Genomic DNA, 18,964 nt, shown 5'->3' with positions numbered 1-18,964 from the left:
TATTTGCAGATTATTAGTTATGCAAACAGGTTTGATGAATTAATATCTTCTGCCCTGTAAGTGTGTGGCATTTGAATTTTGCCTTGATCGAGTAATGAGTATCTCACTGTAAAATGGAAGCACATCTAATTGCCATTATCTCTCTGCTTGATTGTACAGGTCAGTAGTGGAAAAGGAAGTAGAAGTGAAGAGACACTGTGGTCCTGAGACGCAGATGGCTCCTGGTGGCAGCAGGTCCATTTGGAGGTCCTAAACAAGCTAGTTTAAATGATGTAATGAGGTGTGGATAGTCAGAGCATATGGAGATGAGTAGCTGTACTGAATCAATCTGTTGCAGTGGTAATCTTCAAGCAGTGTTGGCATTTTTTCAAGAGCACCTTACAAATCTTTAGCAAGACTTGGTTGTTGCTGGTGGGGCAATCTAGATACAAGGTCTCTGTGGTGGTGTTCACTAGGCAGCTCTCAGAGGTCCAGGATCTGGAGAGTCATTTGTCTTTGTGAAGAGTCAATCATTAACCTCATAGAGGACAAACCATGTTTGTGTCTGGGGTTACAGGTCTTGTAACCTTGAATTGGGTTCTCAGAGCACATTTTGCTGATTGGGGCCCTCTCCCGCAGTGCCAAAAGACATTGTTTGTTTGAATCCACTTCACTCTCTGATCCTTGTTCAACTAAATGAAACTGGGGCAGTCATTTAAGTAGTGATCACAATATGGACAGAAGATGTGTCTCTCTCTGGACTTGGACTCAGCATCCTTCACTGGCATGGCACTTTGGTCAGTGCATTTCTTTGTACCTGGGAATATTATTGTTGGGTTTCCTGGGCATTTCAAATCATTTTTTTGTCCCTTTCAAATCATGGCTACAGGCTTATTCTGGAATGAGAGAACCTGGACTTGTCTTCCTGGACCTGCAGCTCGAACTCTAGCCATGCAGGCTAAAAAATCCAGTAAGGTAGGAATAGGTTCAGTGGAGATAGATAAACCATCTGAAGCAAGTTTGCAGATCCAATTCAACATAACCCTTGTTGCCCAGATGCTAAGCATACTGATTAATGAGTGAGCTCTTAATACAAACATCCTGAAAGTTTTAACATCACTGCTGCTGATTTTAGGACCATCCATAAGCTCTGCTATTCTCTGAAGCTCTGCTATTTGCTGGTGGGATTGTCCATACTATACGGCTGATTAAGTGATTCCATAGTATATGAGAATGAGTACAAGGAGTTTCAGTAGGAATCTGCTTTAAGCACAGCCTTTTCCAATTTCAGGTAGTCGACAAGTATCTGTAACATGAATCTCTCTGTAGCATCCGCTGGTAGAATATTCTCCAATTCGACTTGTTGGGTCTGGCTTTATGAAGTTTATTATGGTGGGCACTAGTCCCCAAGAAGTGCTCTATTGGCTATGAGGGATGCATGGATCTGCGTGATGATAGACACCTCTGCTGTCATCTTTTCTGCTGTAGTGTAAGGGTCTCTAGGGGGAAGACTGGTGAGGTGAGATGGGACTGGAATAGGTCTACTGGGAAGTCATCTCTAGCTTCTAGCCATTTAAGCCTCTTATCCAAGTCAGAAAGGAGGTCATGATCTTATGTTCTGTCACTCACTTTCTTAGGCAGCTTAGATTGAGGAAATTGTACAGGCTTAGACTCTTTTGGTCTTTGTGGTGTATGAAGGCGAGGCTGTGAGATTGCGGTACCTGTTAAATGATGATTGGGCTGGTTACTTGCCACAATATGTCTCATCTGTGCTTCAAGAGCCTCCTTCCTTTTCTCTAGCCATCTTGTCTGTGCATTTGCAAAATGCAGCAGTTCCTCATTCTCTTTCCTAAGCTGCTAAAACTCTGCTAAGACCATTGATGACAATTTAGAATGTGAGGAGGAGATTTTATGCTGCTGTTTATCTTCCCTGATGGAAGCACCCTTCTGATGGCTGCCAAGGCTGAGGACTTGATCTACGTTCAGAAGGTGGCAGCCATGCATAGAGGCTGCTCCTGGTAGCTCAGAATCTTCACTTGGTGCAGGAAACAATGTGTCTGCACTGTTTTGTGATAGTTGCCTTGGGTGGTATCTTGTAAACTCAAAATCGGATATATAACTATAGAGAGACACACTGATTGCTGGTCTCTGATAGTGGGTTCTGATAGTGAGCTGTCACAAGATGTCCGGTCAGAGATTATTGGGTGGTATTGTGGAGATATTTATGCAGTAGTGGTTTGGTATATGAAATCGATCCAAACAAGCAGCATAACATCAAAGTTACTCTGAGTATGCACTATTGACTGCGCCCCAAGAACTAGACTGTTCTGTTCACATTAGACTTCTTGTTCTTAGCATAATGTTTCTTAAGTCACAAGGGGGCACTGTCTCTTTTTATAAATATAATACAGATCAGAGAGCATTGTCAACAAAAGGACTGTATTTAATAAATGTGACTGAAAACATAATGACATGATAATTGAATACAATAGAATCAATATTAATACCGAAATTATAATATTGATAATGGATTTGTAGCTGTTTGTACTTCTAAAAGTAGTTCATATGTAAATAATTTACATTTTAGTGCTGTCAATACAACAGTATTGTACGTTTTAGTGTGTGAAAACATAAGTAAATGTACGCGTGGTAGAACCACACTTTATGGGGGGAAAAAACACATAATCATAAGATCACGTTCCACTGCAAAACATAAAAAGGTATTTGAGTCCATTCAGAGAGTAAAATACACCATGTTATGGTGAAGTATATGCAAACACCATGGTAATACCATTCAGTACCATGATTTATATCAAACTATAATTGTTTAATCATTTGATTCCGTCACTGCCTTCTGGAAGGAAAATAAAGTTTAAAAGTGACTTACTTCCTAAAAAAAGGATTTCAGCAGTATGTAGCAGGATTATGAAATTCGGAAATACTCCTACACGTTTTTTAATTATTTAAATCTTTTTATGATAAAAATAAAACCGGAAAGCTGGTATGTTGAACTGTAATGTTTGTAGCCTCCCACAAAACCACTTCTGTGTCACTTCTATGCCAAGGAACACAATATTTAAACCCCTTGACTTTCAGAGAGTTTTAAGATGTGTGTGTTATTTTGCTGTGTGGGATGGTGTTGGCCTCATAATGCAAGTTTTAGGTGAGTTCAGTGCCATTTTGCTGTGGAGGAGAGTGAACTGCTGCATAATGTGTTCTGTTGCTTCTTTGCATCGGTTTTATTAGCTTTTACTAGAGCCAGTCAAACATTTCAGATTTAACTCATTCTTAAAAGAAAAGTTTCTATATAGAACCTTAAAGAGTTTTGTCAGGCACTTCATATAAAAGACCTGTAGGGGTTCCCATCATGGGATCATTTTTATAAATTTTGTTTTAATTTAATACATTTTGTCTTTGTTTTAATTCATTTTTAAGTTAAATAAAATTGTATGTATTAAAAGTTTGTAAACACTAGAAACATTTCTCCTTATATAAAGTGAGTCTTTTCCCACTGAATCCCATGCCTTTCTTTATAAGAGTGTATACAAGGCAAATAAATTGCTGCATAAACAGTGACTGTTTTTTGTTTTATTTTTATGCCACATGCCATGATAATGATGTTTGTTTTAGTCAAATTATTTCAATCTTCTTAGTTAGAAAAAATGGAGAAAGCAAAAAAAACAAACACAACAACAACAGCAACAACAAAAAACCCCTCTAGAGTCTAGTCCTTTGGCCCATTCTTAAAAAAAAAATTGTGTTGGGGAAATATTATTGGAGATATTATGTTCAGTAATCTGTGGATTGAAATACAGTATTTGCCATAAGGAGATGAAAATCAAGACATTCTTATTTCTCACTGGCCATCTGGACCAAGAAAAAAGAAAAAAAGAACCCACAGTTGCTATGGTGACAGAATACTTTGACAAGCAGCCCATGTGTAGATAGATTGTTGCAATATATACATACTGTATGGCTGATAAAGTCTTCATGAGCATACCGAAATCAATGCCGGTAGCTAGACAATGACCAGAGCCATCTGTACATAACTACAACGCTATAGGTCTATAGAATCAGGTAACAATATTGGAAGGATTGCAATAGCATTTGGTGCAGTGCCAAAATCCCACTCAGAATCCACCTAGAATTAATGGGCAACAGTTGGGCTTGTAGCCATTGTTTTTCATTTCTTTTCTTTTTCTTTTTCTTTTTCTTGTTCTTTTTTTTCTTTACAAGAGTCCCACTGCGGACTGGACCTCTTTTACAAGCAAATACTGAGTAAATAGTGTCACTCTCATAGGAAGACTAATGGAAAATGGCATAAAACCAGCTGCTTCCAATCATTAAAATGGTCTTGTACTGCTGTTCTGGCTGTTGATTCTGGCTGTGGCCATGGTAATAGATACTCAAAGTACTGGACTGATTAACTTACTAATATTTTTACAAAACAAACAAACAAAAAATCATCTCCCTCCCTATTTTGGCTGTACATAAATTCCTGTGGTATAATTATTAAATAACTGGAACCCTAGATATATCTGAATCATCTGTCCATCCATCCATCCGTCTGTGTCATTTAATATACATTTTGAAAATGCCAATTTTTGGGCTTTAAGAATAATTAGCTGTTTTGTGTGTGTCTCCTTTAAATGCAAATTAGCTGCTTGCCCCCCACCCCAAAGGGCAGAGCATTCACAGCTTGTGAAAACCAGTCAACAAGCGAATGAAAACTGAAACATGATACATCTGTTTGGCATTTATTATAATCTCTATGACACATTGCAGTTCAAGATCATGAAATATTATCATCTACATTTTAAAGCCTTATCACTCTCACACTGGATGCATGTGCACAGATAGCTGGTTATTAAACTAGACTAGTTCTCTTTTTTTTGTGTGATTTTAAACTGTCAAATGCTCACAAGGTTATGTCAGAAACACACAAAGTTCACATGAAAACAGCTGGTTATGTGTGTGCACATATGCAGCAAGTCAGTGGCGTAACTTTGTTTTAAAAAGTGGGTGGGACATAAATTGCGTATCATATGCACGCGAGAAAACTGCGTACTATATGCATGCCAAAGCTCATTTTGACATATGAGGGGCGCTTATACGTCAAAATGAGCTTTGGCGTGCTTATGATATGCACTATATAGCGTATAAGGGGGGTTGCATTACTGATACAATGCATATCAGATGTAAAATATGTACAATAACAATTGCAGAAAAATTAGTATTAAGATGTCCGGAAATCAATTAAATAGTTCACTTATTGAAATAGATCTCGTTTAATTATTGTATCTAAACACAATATAGCGTTGTGCCAAGAATTTTCACGTGAATAAAGGCAAAAAATTTGCACACTTTGCTTATAATCCCTGCTCTAGTCTGTTAAACGTGTCAGAAGTTCTCGTTTCTAATCTGCCCTCGTAGCCTATTTTTTCTCTCATCAAAACCGAATATCATCAGTACATCAAGAGCACGGACAGTTTTTGTGCATTTTGTTTCGTGATCTGACCGGAACAAATAGAACGTTTCTGCAACGGCGTTAAGCGTTAGATTAAAGCGCTCGTCTGTGTGAAGACTGCATGAGCCGCGAGAGAAATCTGCAGCACTGATAACAGCGGCAACGAGCGCCAGATCGCCTCTTATTTAACAAACGAATAAAATGATAGTGCCTGCTCTTCTAGTTAACCAGAGATGTTTTGTTTGTATTAGTTAGGTTCATCCGTGAAGCAAGATGTTTTTAAAAAAAGTGGTGGGGACATGTCCCACTCGTCCCACCCGTAAATTACGCCTATGCAGCAAGTACAGAAATCCAGTGTGTATATTAGATCTGTGTTCTAAAGTGAATGCAGTGTAATATACTATACCTACTGCTATGTCTGCTGGTAATATGAATTGAAAAACAACAAAAGAAAAACAGAAAATCGTTTGCTGCCCTTGACAGAATTAACTTTAGTAGCTTTATTACAGTTTTTTACAATCGCTTTTTGTTCAATACTCTTAAGTCAGTTAGCACAACATCTGTCTGTCTGTGTCTGTTATACAATTAACACATTTCTTGTTGCTTTTACACAAAATGCATATAGTTAACACACATTTAAAATGCTTTAACTTCTTTTACACACAAGCTAAACTAAGACCAAAACAATGTATCGTTACTGGCAAATTTACCAATGCTGTAACACTGTATGTCAGAACAGATAACTCCATGTTCTAAACCTATAGACTAAAGTCAAAATGAACTAATGTTCATATTGTGAATTAAAACAAATATATTCCCAGTATTGTATTCCATTGCTTCTGAGAAAAAGCTGATTGAAGTTATGCAAATATATAAATCACAGCTGATTTCCATCTAGGAAGTGTTCAGTTTTTGATGTTTTTTCAATCACATGACCATATGGTATACAGTAAAAGAGGGCCTCTTTGGGCCAATCTTGTGTGAAAAAAGGAACAATGCCCAAGATGAGTACCAGGACAAGGGAGAGGAGTGAGACAAGGACAAGGTGTTTAGAGATTGAGGAGTTAGAACACATTTTGGCACTGAAAGAAGGGCCAGAATTAGGGTAACTGGTGAAATAATTATGTATTTATTCGTCTATTATGTCTCTCTAAGGATTTACAGTTTTTTCCAATTGCTAACACACTAAAATGACATGCACAACACAATTATTTAAACAGACACACAGAGAGCAAAACCTCTACAAAAAGCTCCTAAAGTCTAAACACATTTTGTGCTTTATACACATCTTGCAATTCAAAATGGCACTTTTTAAATGCACTGCACATGGTTTTCTGCATAAGACACAACAATCTGATGTGTCTGCCATTTTAAAACACTGCCATTCAAAAGGACGCTACGTGAGCTAAATGGCCAATATATGAGCCAGCTGGCCAAACACCTCTTTGGTTAATGGTTAACACTTGCATTGGGATGTAAGCACTATGAAAATACCACAGGTAAGCACCTTTTAAAAAATTTTTTTTACAACAATGGAAGATGTTGCAGGAAGAGGAAGAGGGAGTTTGCAATATTCTTCTTGAGCTTACTGTTTTTTGAAAGCATATTTTGTCCAATGTAAATATATATGCTGTGATTATGTTACACTGACTTGTTTGGTGAAAATTTAAATAATAAATGTTTCAACAGCATGTGTGTCTATAATTTCGCAGATATTTGTGCAAATATTTTTCTGCATGTGAACAATCTGAAGATTTTTCTACAATTTGAACTTCACATATTTATATTTTAGTATGGCAAAGCCTAAAGATTTTGAGTGCTATTCATTATGCACAACAGTGTGTAGTTGGTTAAACAAAAATCTCGTAATATGAATGAGGTGTGCGCCATTCCATGCAAAAGTTTGATTTTGATAATGCTATATGTAGTTTTGGTTGCAGTGCTTCATTTTGCAAGATATACGAGATATTTTGCCGTTTGGCTGCATGGTTTTGTGAATTGTGTTAAGTATTTTGATAAAACCAGCCTAATTTGCAAAATTGTGTGCTAGCAATTGGAAAAAAACTGTAACATCTGCCTCCCTCAGGGGGCAGAGGAAAGCTCCTAAATGAAGAACATGAACTTGCTATTGTCAATACGGTGATTGCTGATAACGAAATAAAACTGAAGGACATCCCACAAAGCTACTCTGAGATGAGTCATTCATTTTGTTTATTGTGTTTCTGCAGCAAAAGAAACAAAATGGATGCATTTACTAAATCCAACAAAACAAATATGTGGAGAGGCTTCAATAGAAACAATCTATGATCAATAAAATATACTGTCTATAAGGACAGACCTGACACATAAAATAATGCAGTTTCAGAGAGAGAGAGAGAGAGAGAGAGAGAGAGAGAGAGAGAGAATGTGTATGTTGTTTGCCCAACTTGATCTATGGGTTTCTTTCTCTGGCATGTTGACTTGACTTAGAAAAAGTGAGGAAACCGATTGCCTTAAATTTTTCAAGTAAAGTAGCGTATTTTTTTTTGTTGGCAAAATTTAACAAAATTTGTACAGAAAACTTGTTAATGAAGTATACTTAACTTGTGTTAACTTGTCATTAGTGCTACATTACTAGGAAAATATTAGGAAACCGATTGCCTTAAAATTCTCAAGTAAGCTGAACTTAAATAAGTGAAGACAAAAAGCAACAATTGAACTCCATTCAACCACGTTTTCCTCAAGTAAAGTGAATGTAATTTTATAGTTCACCTATAATATGTAAGCATATTATAATTTTATAGTTCACCTATAATATGTAAGCACCCAATATGTAAGCATATTGGGTAATTGTGTTTTTTTTCTGATGATGCAGTGAAACATGCCAAATAGTGCTATTTTCATGATTTATAATTTTTTTTATGTGGTTCAGATACAATAATATTTTGAGTTTCTATTTATTAAACAAATTTCCTCCATTGTATCAACTCATTTTTAATTTCAATAATTCAAAGTTTTAAGGTACGGAAGCTTATTGCATTCACTTGAGAAAAAAAAATCTACTCTGTTCTTCTGAATTAATGACTTAATTATCTCAGAATTATGAGAGAATTTTTCATGAATATTTTTTTTTGCTCTGTTTTTTTCAAGAAACATTTTTTTTCTGTTTTTCTGAATTAATGAGATCCCTCAAAATCCTGCCAAGAGCTCTATTTTAGCTGGATTGCATGGAAGTAAACATGTCCCGCCTTTCAAATTTAATCCGGATTTATTTTACTTTGGGTTTGAGACATTGTCTTTAAGTAATAAAAATTGTATTGTTTTTAGTGCGTCAACTTTGTGCAGACACCTCAAGACAGCAGAAAAGAACATTCTGATCTGTTTGACATTGCTATTGCACCGATCCAGTATTTTCAACAATTGCCTGATTGTCTTTTGTGTCACCACGTAGCCAGCCTGAATGCATTTCAGATGCATCATCTTAACACGATCACATAGTAATGCGTATCAATAGTACGAGTGTGAAATCTTGTCTAATGTATCTTCTGGAATGTATATTGTGTAAGTTTAACAAATTATTGGATATTAAGTAAAGTTAATTAAAAAGTCTAAGTAAGAAGAACTATTGGATTTTACAATGTGGAAGTAATTAAGTAAAGTTAATTAAAAAGTCTAAGTAAGAAGAACTATTGGATTTTACAATGTGGAAGAGAAGTAGAGTGAAAATAGAAAAAGAACGTGTGATATAGGGAATATGTTTGAGTGACCTGAAGCCAGGGGAGGTAGTGCCTTTTACTGAAAGTTCTCTGAGAAGTTCTTTTGATCTCTCCCTCATTCCTTCCTTTGATAATATTGTACATTATGTCCAAAAGCCAGGTTCTAATAATAACATCCATCAGAATCCTAATGCGATGATGACAGATAATTGTACCAAATTACAAAGTGCTGGAATAAGTGAGTTTTTAGTCTAACTATGATTGATTACCATTTTTACTGTTGTCATAATGCACTGCTTTTACATTTTTCTTTGTGAGAAGATGGAATTAAATTATTTCTTTAAAAGTCACAATATTTAAATAACACATTTTAGGACAGTTTATTAGAATAATAATAATAACTAGATGATACAGCTGTTTTGTCTGTACTATGTAGTATGCTATGTACTTCTTCATAAGCACATTACAGCTTGTTCAACCACAAAATATGCCGTTTTAATCAAAATATCTGTTTATAGCATGGCTTTCATCATTTGCTCTTGAACACCAGGCCCATGTAAGAATAAGTAGTGAAAAATCTTTTGACAGCTCAAATTACCTTATAAAGCTATAAAGTAAAAACCTTATATTGTAATGAACAACCTTTCACTTATAAGACTTAAGGCTTTGAAGCATCTTAGTTACAGATAAACAGTGTCAATTAAACATAGCCTATTTACAGTATTATAATCAAAGGGCAGCACCTAATCAGGTCTTTGAATTATTTGAACCTGAAACATAATGCATCCCCCTGATACTGAAGATGGGATGGGGGCACAAACAAGTTGTAAACACAAGAACAAAGACAACAACCACTGCATGACCCAAATCTGCCAGATCACAGAGGTTCTCAACTTCTGTTTTAATTACACCTACAGGAATTAAGCAACAAAGTGTTCAACATGAAATTCACAATCCTTTAGGTAAAATAATAATAATAAATAAATCTTCAAAAAGATATCCAGGAGCACACATATGAAAGCTTGTCTGCCAAAGAAAGAAAGAAAAAAAAAGGAACAAAAATATATTTTAAAAAAGAAGATATAAACCCACTTTTTTATTCTGTGGTGGAAACAAGCTTTCATACACTACAGCTGGAAAAAAAAGTACCTCACCGATGTACACAGTATTGCCAAAGTATTGGGACATCCCTCCAAAGCATTGAATTCGGGTGTTCCAATAACTTCCATGGTCAAAGGTATATAAAAGCAAGCACCTAGGCACGCAGATGCTTCTACAAACATCTGTAAAAGAATGGGTCGCTCTCAGGAGCTCAGTGAATCAGTACCTTGATAGGTTGCTCCCAGTGCAACCTAACTCTATTCGTGAAATTTCATCACTACTAAATATTCCATGTTCAACTGCTAGTGGTATTATAACAAAGTGGAAGCAATTGGGAACAACAGCAACTCAGCTGGGAAGTGGTAGGCCACGTAAAATCACAGAGTGGGGTCAGCGTATGCTACTGCGCAGAGTGCGCAGAAGTCGCCAACTTTCTGCAGAGTCAATGTAGAGCTTCATAGAATGGCTTTTCATGACAAAGCGTTGGATGCAGTGGTGTAAAGCACACCGCCACTGGACTCTAGAGCAGTTGAGATGAGTTCACGGGAGTTACAAATCACGCTTCTCTGTCTGGCAATCCGATGGACGAGTCTGGTTCTGGCAGTTGCAAGGAGAACGGTACTTGCCTGACTGTACTGTTCCAAGTGTAAAGTTTGTTGGAGGAGGGATTGTGATGTGGGGTTGTTTTTCAGGGATTGGGCTTGGATGAGCGAGTTTGGTGTGAAGGAACTTGACTGGCCTGCACAGAGTCCTGACCTCAACTCGATAGAACTCCTTTGGGATGAATTAGAGCGACGAGTCGCAGGTGTTCTCGTTTGTCATCAGTGCCTGACCTCACAAATTAACTTGGTCAAAAATTCCCCTAAACACACTCCTAAACCTTGTGGAAAGCCCTCCCCAGAAGAGTTAAGGCTGTAATAGCTCAAAATGTGGGCCAAATCCATAAAAATGGGACATCATTAAAGTTAATGTGCATGCAAAGGCAGGCATCCCAAAACTTTTGTCAATATAGTGTATCTCTATGATGTTTGTTTGCTTATTTATGTATTGCTCTTAATGTATATACAAGGGTACAGCAATGTAACCAGGAATTACTTTTTTATTATTACATTTTGTTTTTGAACATTGCCAGTATAAACAATTAAAATAACAGCATATTGACCTGTAGGACACACAAGTAAATAAATAAATAAATAGTGTTCCTGTATAATCCCACATTCAAGCTGTTTTTGCTGGGCTATCCAGATTTTTGAGAAAAGCATGAAATCATCAGAATTCAGTCGTGATCTGTGGACAGTATAAGCTACCCAAGTCCAGAGGGACATTTTAGCATGTCACAGTCAGTGTTGAAGTGGGTGAAATTGAATCAGCTCTCTGCTAGGCTGATGGCAGGTGGCCCCTGCCGCGCCATTGCGATTCCCTTATTTCCCGTCTCTGGTCCCTGAGAGGCATTAAGCCTGTATGTGTGAGGGGGAAAAAAATCAGAGATGGAGCCCTTCTTCAAAGCAGCTGGCAAAGACTGCTGCCAGGAACATCTCACAAAGTACATGGGCACAGCAGCAAGTTAGAGAGAGAAGCGCTCGCTCGCTCACTCTCTATTATTCATCTTGATGCATTTACAGAGATGTTGACGAATAGGGTCAGATACTGTAGTATTACTCTGGTTTAATGGGAAAGTTTATAATATGAAACGCATATGAGGAGTGGTGGCTTCTGTTTACTGGATTGTCTTTTGGCGTTGTTGTTCCCTCTGCACTCATAGTGATTGCACGATCAGAGTAATTTCATGGCAAGGGTCTTGGTGTTATTTATCAGCATGTTTGTGAACGCGTGTACACGCTCACTGTACAAGCCCAGTGTTTGTTTCAAGATAGAAATGTTCACTGTCATTGGAAAGAATTATAGTTAACCAATATTTGATATTGAATATATCAACCTTGGATATTGATATAACATTGTCATCTAAACTCAGTGAAAAATTTTTGTGACTATGTACAGCACAATAATTAATTGTTCACTTAGTCCTTTCAGATATATGAGGAAAAAGAGAAATATAATTATGTATTTGTCTTTTTAAAGCAACCAATTTGTCATTAGAATTTTTGAATACTATCTCACTAGAAAATTTGTGTCTACATTTCGTTTAGTTGAACTGCATTGATTAAAATCCTTTGGTAAGTCGCCTGATTGAGTCAATGCAAGGAGCAGAGAGGATTACTGTCTCAATCCTCAAATATGGACATTATTTCATGATATATTAGAAGTTAGGTCATTGTAAATAGATAATGAATAGACCATGGCAAAGTTTGACACGTATAGGCTTCTGAATGTCCTTCAGCAATTAATGCAGCATTGTTTTAATTCTACACATTTACTATTGTAATAGTGTGGCAAAAAAATCTATTTGTTCTGTTTCATCTTTTCTCTTGTGTACCAAAGAATAAATTACATCCATCATACAGCATATGCTGCCCCCTGTTGCACTGGAGTGTGGAGTGGCTTTAAATTGTGCTGTTAAAACCACACTACTGAAAGATTGAAAGTGAAAATCAAAAAAATCAAATAATGTAAGTCATTCCAAGGTGTTAAGATTTACTCTTAACATATCGGGAGCAGTCAGCAGGAGTCAGACCGATGATCTTCACATCTCTGCTGGAAAAAAAATCTTGACGAAAGTATACCTTTTAATGTTATCACGCAAATGTCAGTACAATTTCTCTAAATTATGCATTTCCTACTTTATTTCCTTTAAATCAATCCAGACATACACTCAAGAAGACCATCTATGACAATACAGTACACGAAATATACACACTCACTGACTAATGTCTGCCTTTTGATTTTGAAATGGAAGAATCCTACATATTGCAAGTTTAACATTCATAGTGGTAGCTTATGATCATATGCATTTAATGTTAATATTTTAAATATTTATCATTAGACAATCAATAGCCTCATTATGCTTTAAATAAACATTTTTAAAGGTTTGTCTGTCTCTTTGGGCCCGATCATATGCCAGGCATGACGTAAGTGTTTTTGCTAGTTTCAGCCCTACGCAGTTATCGTTTTTACGTCCAGTGCCACATTATGTAAATAGCAAATGCACTCGCCCATGGGGTCTGAAAATGAGGTGTGTTTAGAGGGTTAAAATAAGGCCCTTAATTTCTGTAACACCTCTCCAAGCACAACTAAACTAATCACTGACAAAATACTGTCTCCTCACTTTTCTGCTGATTTGTGTCTACGCAGTACAGAACTTTGAGTCTGTAGCACTGCTCATATTGCTGACTCCATATGATTTATTTCTTGTTTGAATATTTCATCATTTCTAAGTCTGCTTGAAAAGTGTCTAGGAAATGATTAAATGTAAATGTATTTAAACTGCTCTGTGCTTTTACTACTTGTCAGAGTACGGTTTATTGTAATTTTTCACACATTGCAGAAGAAACGAACTTGAGGTTTCTCTGAAAAAGTAAATACATTTAAAAAGTAACAATGCAGACATGTACAAAAAACGTTCATAAACAAAGAAATGTTGTTTGTTACACAATAATGAATAATATTATTGCGTATTAATACAGTATTAATCGCTTTTGCGGCAAGATTGTATCCTTCAACGGTCAAAGGGGAAAATAGCATCTGCTCGTTTTACATTCGATTTTGTGGGTGCAGGCTTCTCTTGAACTGACACATCCTTGATGCCTTTAAATAACCCTTTCACTCAGTCTTGTCACATACATGTTTGCATGTGTCCTGTGATTATAGAAGGTATTAGTATAGACTGAACTCATCTGGCTTAAGCAATTTGGATGTTTTTTGGGTAGCCAACACACTTCACACAGTTTAAGATGTTCCCATAGACTATGAAGTGTGCACACACACAGTACATACTATATTGCTCACTTAGAATATTAGGTGTGTGAGAGAGTGAGAAGTTGTAAGTATAACAACTTCTCACTCTCTCAGGCACCTGATATCCTGTTACTCAAAGGTGTTGTTAAACACATTGTGGGATCTCTTTACAAAACACTGAACGTCATGCAGAAGATCTGTTTTTTTCCCCTTTATTATTCTCTGAAAAATCTGATTATATATTCCTCAGACTGTCTCGGATGACTTTGGTTTCTTACGTAACAAGCTCTCAGATTTGATTAGACTGAATCTAATGCCGTCTTCTCAGATTTTCTTTCCACTGAACGGTCTGCTCATGGGACAGAGGAACCTCAATGCAGTGCGTTTTTGGTTGGCCTGCTGCCCTGTCCCCTGTATTTCCAGCTCCTCTGGGGTTAGAGGAAGTCATTAGCCCACTTTATCCAAATGCATGAAATTAATGGGGAAGGATATCATGTTTTGGGGGCGTAATGTCAAATAGGAAATTAAATATGAGCATTTGTGCAACCTACATGATTGATATCTGTGACAAAGGGTGCCTGTGACCAAAGTAATTGACAATCACAGGATCTTTCCTCTGACTCAGACTTTACTTATGGCACAGTGGTATAAAAAGTCAGTTTATTTACGAGTGTGTCTGTGACTCTGTGCACTGAAAGCGGCTGGGACACAGAAATTCAAAGAAAAGTGCTTGTGTAAATCAACTCTGCCCATTACCACTATATTCCGACTTCGTTGTTTGAACCAAGGGATTATAGCTAACTATCGTTTTATCTGGTAGTGATTATGGCCACAGGGAATGAGCCGAGAGAAGAGAAGATATTTCACCAACACACTGAGAGAGGGGAATGTGAAAGTACTGTCTAATATTTGTACTTGTTAGAATCACCTCCTGGTATGATTGTAAAGCAATTCAACTGAGTTTTTGAATCTGTCAATGTTTCCAACCATGTGTCCTAAAAAAAGAAGAATAGAGATATTTTCATCCTGAAAAAATACAATTCCAAAGTAGCTCATTTGAGGGCATTTGTGGGATAGCGCTGCTACCACAAATATTCGTTTTGACTTCTCGTTCTTTTTATAAAGCAAAAGCTGCAAAACATTTACACTAAGTAAATGGGTTCAGTTTTTCATTTTACATTACATTACAGGATGATTTAAAGCATTACACTGTTATGGTAACAAAGTTGTTAAATTGAATATGACTTTACACAGTAAGGTTAGTGATTTTATCACACTAATATCATGATTGGTTCTATATTTATTTCCACTATACACTGTACTTTAATCCAGATTTTAGCTATTTAAAAAAATTTGTGCACAATTACCATCGCACACCTGTAGCTAATAGATAGGTGCGTAGGACGAAGGATACCCATATCAAAAAATCTCAATAAACAAACAAAAGGACATTCCCGCACACACTATAAATACTTGCAAAAATCAGACACTTTCTATTAGCAACGTTTACTCTGCAGACTCTATCACCTATGGGTATGAATGATGAAGCATTATTTAATGTGATGTTATAATATGTATTGAAGAAGAGTTTCATGTGTTAATGTAACCATTCATGTGTGATTTGATATTTAAAGGGTTACTTCAGCGATTATCATATGGCTTTGTATCAGTAGAAACCCTGGAGTATATTCAAATGATTGCTTTCCCCCCTCATATCCCCCTGAGACAAGAGATTTATGCATTTTATTTCTGGAAAAATTCCTCCTATGATGCAAATTGACGACGATATTTGCATCATAGGAGGAATGTTTGGCCAAAGGCTAAAGACTACAGCCAGCAGAGGGAGCCATTTCCACATGTTTTGAACCCGCGCATGGGGGATGGAGATCACACTCAGAGCTCAGTTCAACTACAGGCACTCATTTAAACGGAGCTATGGTGAGAAATGTAAGTCTTTTAACTTCTCAAATTAATTTCTATGAAAGTTAAGCTTGCAAACAGGGCAGTGAAGCATTCTGGGAATTGTAGTCTTTCATCCCCATGAGACAAAAATACATTTTCTGTCTTTTCTCAGTCTAAAAAGCACCAAATTCGAAAATAATTTCACATTTCTACTACATTGATGACCCAGTTTAAATACAGATTTATCTTCCCAGCGCTGAAGTACCCCTTTAAATATATGTATTTGTGTCTCCAAAACGGTGCATGTATGATGTTGTGGTACTAAAGAGACATTCAGTCATTGAGTGTGATTTACTTATTAATGGTTCTCTGCAATGATTGGCCATGTTACCTTTTTAAATGTAATGGATTTTGAGTATGATATATATGCCTTATGAAGGTCATGAGACCGAAACGCTGCTCATAAAAAGTTTCTGATTTTTGCAAGTATTTATAGTGTGTGGGATTTCCTTTTGTTTGTTCATTTAGCTATTTAAAAAAAGAAATTACAATTTCATTTTTTTGGGGAGAGAAACAGAATTATGCCACAAATGCTGACAATAATTATTTTACAGCGAAATCAATGTGCTACAGTTCATTTCAATATAAATTCAGTCAAGTGTGTTTGAAATTAACCTTAGTATAACTACAGTGTGGTAAAAGAAAGCATTAAACAGGACAAAACTATGACAGATACCCTATAGCCTGATCTGTAAAATGAAATTCATAAAATGGCTTGTGCTTTTTTCCCTCATGGATTTGTTCTCCATGATAAAACTTAAGTGAGAACAGTGGGAACGTGGCTATGAATCTGACCAGGAATGAAGGATGTATTCTTTGCGTGCTGTGTATACTTTCATGGATGTCTTCACTGATAAGATCCCTGAGGCAAGACGAGAACAAAACAGGTTGTAAAGAAACTCTTTTTATTTTGCAGCCACCAACTGTGCAATGCCACACCATCTACAATCCATGCATGTGAATCATGACTAGCCCAGATATAATGTCCCAATTCAAAAAAGCTGCTTATCCTATAAAATCTTTAATAATAAACCTTCAAATAGTTTTTGGCGTTCTTTTCATCTGCATGCACAGAGATTTCTAGCAATTTAAAGCTCAAGCAGTGTGTTATGAAGCACTAGAAGTTAACACCCACTCTTATTTCTTACACAATCAGTGATTTTCTCTCCTGTAGTGTTCGTGAGGCGGTTTCGCGAGAGGTTCGGAGCTCCACAGAACATGTTACACAGATCAGAGAATCCCACAGCTTACTAATGAGGGGGAGAATTTAGCAGAGGAATGGTTTCAGATTGGACAATTTCATATGTGCCCCGAGAGAGAGAGAGAGAGAGAGAGAGAGAGAGAGAGAGAGAGAGAGAGAGAGAGAGCGAGCGAGAGAAGGAAAACTGATTAAGCTTTCCTCAGTTACAAAGCCTGTCTGAGCTCTCTGAAGATGTCAAGTGCAAGAAAGATTTCTCGTGCATGAGTTTGGTGAGATTCTCAGAAAGTATATATATTTTAAATTGTATTATGTTTATAAAAAACATTCTGCTTTTTAGCATTGTGTATATGTGTATGGACCACATTGTCAGTGTGTTAACGTTATATATAATATATTTGTGTCGCCCCTCTGGATTCAGATTTTTTGCCTTTTTCTTTCTTCTGGTTTTAGTGGAAAGATTTGTCAATGTTCACCTTTCACCAGCTTTTCAGTCAGTTAGGAAACATTACATATCTGCGAGTATGCATGTATGTATTTTTTTATTTTTATGGATTTGTTTATATCCTTGCCGAGTTGATACATGAGGAGAAGGTGTATGAATACACAATGGTTTAAATGCATCATGACATTTCCTAACAATACATTGGAAAAGATTTTGGCTAAACTGTCACATATCAGGGCATCAGTGATTGTCTTTCACAAATCTTTAGGTTTTTATTTTAAAGCCAGTTGGTTTCTTTTAGATTATTTTAACATAATCTCCTCTTCTTTCTTCCTGCAGAGTTTAATTCCAGTTTAGCTAATCAAGAATTCATGAATTGAAAATTCCATCAGGTGTTTAAAACAGAGTTGAAAAGTTCTGGTAGGTCACGTTAGTCAAGCTTGCATCAGCTGATATGATACGATGTCTATTACAGCATGCATAAGCTCCTTATCAGCAGCTGTCCCATTTCTCCAGAGCTTATTTAGCCTCCTCCATCCCCAGCTCCTCCTCTCTTCCAGTCAGGATTTGGTATTCTGATTCCCCTTTAATCAGACTAAATTCCCAAATAATTTTGCACATTAAATATTGACATTGATGATATCTGCAATACATCATGTCGGTTCTGTTGTGTTCTGTTTACCCTAAAAGCCGCTTTCACACTGCACGTCGGACCCGCAATATTCCCGGAACATTGCCAGGTCGCCTTCTGTGTGAAAGCAACCACGTCCCGGCATTGATTACCGAATTCGACCCGGGTCGGGGACCTAGTAACATTGCGGGGTTCGATCCGGGACGAGCGCTGTGTGAACAAAAGCCAAAACTAATGCCGCAACGTGTACGTAGTTATTCGTGCGACTCCTAGAGCTTGTTTTTTCAATAACACAACCCTGCAGAGCCAGAAGAGCTAGTCGGTGTTTTAAACGCAGAGAGTGTTCGTATACAAAAGAAACTAAAATTAAACAAGCAGAAATGTGCGCAAACTGGACACAAGTCGAAACCACGGAGCTCCTTACTATCCGCGCTGAAGCTGAGATCGCTCGCCATTATACGTCACATCAGGATGTCACGTGTCAACTCGATCCGGGACCGTTACGGGTTGTGTGTGAAAGCGCACATATTACGGTATTTCGCTGGCAGTGTGAATGGGCCAAATCTAGCGGCCGGGAACAAATGCCGGGTCGCATTATCTGTGTATTTGCCGGAATCGCAGTGTGAAAGGGGCT

This window comes from Pseudorasbora parva, chromosome 4 (assembly GCF_024679245.1).
Source record: "Pseudorasbora parva isolate DD20220531a chromosome 4, ASM2467924v1, whole genome shotgun sequence".
Taxonomy (NCBI): domain Eukaryota; kingdom Metazoa; phylum Chordata; class Actinopteri; order Cypriniformes; family Gobionidae; genus Pseudorasbora; species Pseudorasbora parva.
This window is presented reverse-complemented; position numbering follows the sequence as displayed.